Raw genomic sequence first — 4,057 nt, forward strand, 5'->3', positions numbered from 1 at the left:
AACGGGCATGGAAGGCTTCCAGAGGAGAGAATGAAGTCAGCGTCGATCGATATATGCATCCACTGTCGTCGATGTCGGTGCAGGGGTCCTTCCGCTACCACTTTCTTTCCCGAATTGGGGAAAAAGTGATTGTGAGTCGGTTGGATTGATTCGAAGGAGATGAAGCATGGATGAGCCGATGAGGAGGCGGAACTAACCATGAAGCCCCACGTATCCAAGGGAGAAAGAAAAAGATGTGAATATGAAAGGAAATAGACGAGAATTGAGAAATTGTAGGAGTTAGCTAAAGTTTTAATTACTGTTGTACCCTTATGATAATTTGAAAGTTACACTTTAATTTCTTTAATTTTAAGTATTTACATAAATGGCCCATTCGATAATAACCTTAGATTTAGTTTTTTAAATGGTTCAGATCTGTTCTCGCGTTCTCAACTTTTTAGGTGTTCTCATTTAATCCTAATATATATATATATATATATATATATATATATATATTATTTTATAAATAAAAGAAATCTTACTATTTTTATAAATAGATTGAATATAATAATAATAATAATATTTTTTTAAGACGATTAAGTGTCTAAGCATAATGTACAACAAACATATAATATAATAATAATAAATTTCAATAGTTCAAACTTTCAAATTAAATGTACAATCTATATTGCAATATATACAACCATTTTATGCCTTAAAATCTTATATGATCAAGAAAAAGTCAAAAAGTCAAAACCAAAGGCGGATAATCTCTTAAGTATATCATCGGAACAAACTCTTCTAAAATAAGAATCAGTCAAAATTGAATCGGGATTTCCTCACATTATTCAGCCGATTGAATCGGTAAACAGGAGATACACTCTATATGACATCTCCTCTCTCAGTTCCGTCGACATGGTGTTGCCTTCAACTACTCACCATCACCATCTCTCTCAAAAAAAACCCTAAAATCCATCACCACGTTTCTATCCCTCACATTCTGTCAAAAAAATCATCTTAAACCCTAGATGTTGTTGCCTTCTCTGCCACTAGGTACCCCTACTTCCTCGATCGTTCTGAAAGTCTTCCAAAAACTACCTTCGCCGTCACCACCGCTTCACCACTGGTAAATCAGGTTTGTTCCTTTTCCCCTTGGCCATCTTCCTTACAATTGTCTTCATACTCTGTATCTACATTTCAGTACATACAAAGGTTAACCATATTTTACCACCACCATGGAAGCACTACCACTCATTTAACCGTCAGCCACCACCTACATCTCTGGATACCTAAAATCGAGAGATACTCCTCTTGCTCTTCTCCTATATCGAAGAATGAGTTACTTCTATCACCGCCTTTTGTTTCTCTCTCTACATCTCTATTGCCTTAAATTTTGTTTACTCTTTAAAATTGATGATTGATTCAACTGGTGTAATTAGATTTGGTAAAAGGAGTACTGTACGCTGTTTTTTCCTGTACTTTGCCTTTATTAAATTGATATGTTAGTAGTTAGTTTGATTAGTTTAGCAATTTGATTGGTTGTATGTGTTACTCTCATGGTGAATCAGCAAAGAACCTTACTATAAATATATGTTACTTCCAATACTTAATTTGATAATGATATATATCTTATTTGGCTTTCTACAGAACATCAAGATCGTACTCATGGCTACAGCCAAGACAATTGTTACTATTTTTCATGGCCATTTTTTAAAATAGCAGGTTCCAAGACTATAAAACAACAAGTTTTACTATTTTCCATGGTTTGTTTTTATTTAATGTCTTATTTATATGTCTATGATTCCTATAATATGACTCTTTTGTCCTATTATTTGTCTGTGCAGTAACTCAAGAGTTTAGAAGAGCTCGAAGAAGAAATGATGGCCAAAATCCCAAAATTCAAGGTTTGTCCGGTTAACAAAAATATAATAATAAAAAAAAATATATCCATTTTATTCATATTGTGACCTTCAGTAAATAGAAATGAAGTTTTTTTTTTTGTGAGTTGCTTTAAACAAAATCAATTTGTTTTTTTTTTTTATTTTGTGACTTGCTGTAAGTAACAACAAACTTTCTAAATTTCTTCTTTTGCTTAGTATTTTAACTCCATATTGATGGAATCTAAGCTACATATGCTTACAGTTTTTCATATTTGTAGTTCTTCATGAAGTAAATTTTATAGAATAAGTGTAACTAATCTTCAAATTCGTTACAACCAAAGAAGTTAAGATTTTATATTTCCATTATTTTGTTTGTTAAATTTGTGTCTTGCTGTAGTAACAATGCAAGCTCAGAATGATGCCCCTTCTTACATGCAATGCGAAGACAAACTTCTCCTTCGGAAGGGTAATTGTAATCCCATGAGCAACCCCTAAGGACATAACCCCTAAAACAGTAAGTAAGAAACCTGACTTGGACATGCAAGGAGTTTCAAGTTTGGTATTGAAAAGTGTATGCAATTTAGGTCCTTAATCTTTTCTTGTGTTTGAAATTTATGTACATGTAGTTGTGAGTCATCTCTTATTATGACCATGTATCCATTCATATTACATTTATATTCTAGGTTCTAGGTTCAATAAATATATTCTTAAATGAGATGTGGAAGCTGATTACACTGTTTCTTTGCACGATTCTTACTATTAGGATGTCTTTGGTGTTTTTGGATTCCTACGGATTATGTCGAATAGAGCTCTAATTTGAATGGTGAGCAAGATGCATAACTGCTGCTTTTTTTTTTTTTTTTGAGCTTTTAATTGGATGATGGGTAAAAAAACATAGTTCTTGATCAATGGTTGTCATTTTTTAATTGCTTTTTTAAACCATTGTTAGAACTAGCGATTAAGTAGAAATTTGTTGCTATTAAATGATGCGATGTCTTTAAACTTGTGGGCTTTTTTTTGGTAACGTATAACAGTTTTTGATAAAAAAAAAGAGCCGTGAGGTCATGGATCTTACACATGGGATTATGATGATGCTTTAAAATAGATTTTCTATGAAGTAACGTAATGATAAACATTTAACTATAACGTATATAAGAAAAATATATATATTTGTAAAGCAATCATCTAGAATACATATCATGGCATTTGGTTTTTCTGTGTGATTTCACCCCCTTAAATGTTATTTTGTAAGAATATTTTGAGTTATATGAGATATTGTATAAAAGAATGCAGGCATTTTTGTTTAGATTTGTTGAAAAATGTGACCCGTAATTTTTGTTTTTTTATTTCATCAAAAGTATGATAAGAATAATATTGCATAAATAACCACAATTACTTTTTCATTTATTAATAGATATTACACATAAAATATATATTTCATATTTATATTATTTCGTAATTTGTAGTTTAGTTTTTTTTTTTTTTTTTTGACAAAATTACAAAAATGGTCCCTATGGTTGTCAAAATTATACGGTCTTGGTTCAAAAATGTTTGGTAGTGCACCGTGGTCCAATTTTGGATACCTTGTGCGGATTTGGTCTTATTGTTGTTAACTTTAACATGCTAACTGTTAATTTTTTTAAAATGATTATTTTACCTCATGAACTATTTCTGCAATTGAATCTTTTTACCAAACCATAAGGACGATTTCTGCATATTTTCTTTTTGAACTTTATTGAAATATTATATATTAGTAATTTTTTAATTAATTAAATTTTTTTTATATAATACTTTAATAAAGTTAAAAAGAAGATATGGAGAAATGGTCCATATGGTTTGGTAAAAAGATTCAATTGCTGAAGGTAAAATAATCATTAAAAAAAATAACAATCAACCTATTAAAGTTAACGACATAGAGACCAAATCTGCACAAGATATTCAAATTGGTATACTGGTGCACCACCAAACATTTTTCACAAAAAATGCATAATTTTTGACAACCATAAAGATCATTTTTGCAATTTGATCTTTTTTTTTCATCTTAATATTCAACATTCATGGGTAGATCTCCGAAACATTAATAACATATCCACTGTCCATTTTATAACAAAACATATTACATACATGTGCACATTTATCGGTTTTAAAAAAAACAATTTAGTTTTTTTTTTTTTTTAAAATATGATCTGGTATTTAAC

General features: G+C 30.3%; 1 long non-coding RNA gene across 2 annotated transcripts; it reads left to right on the top strand.

Moving 5' to 3' along the window:
• Nucleotides 1-777: 777 nt before the first annotated feature.
• LOC145046950 (uncharacterized) lies at nt 778-2,686 on the top strand. 2 transcript variants are annotated; one of them, XR_013682092.1, is made up of 4 exons: nt 778-1,114; nt 1,627-1,742; nt 1,824-1,883; nt 2,257-2,686. It is a non-coding gene; the product is annotated as an uncharacterized LOC145046950 (long non-coding RNA). The 2 variants fall into 2 exon arrangements; XR_013682091.1 differs by having other exon boundaries at nt 779-1,114; nt 1,627-1,701.
• Nucleotides 2,687-4,057: the final 1,371 nt, after the last annotated feature.

The sequence above is a fragment of the Lactuca saligna genome, chromosome 5 (assembly GCF_052625555.1).
Source record: "Lactuca saligna cultivar CGN05327 chromosome 5, ASM5262555v1, whole genome shotgun sequence".
NCBI classification, from domain to species: Eukaryota; Viridiplantae; Streptophyta; class Magnoliopsida; order Asterales; family Asteraceae; genus Lactuca; species Lactuca saligna.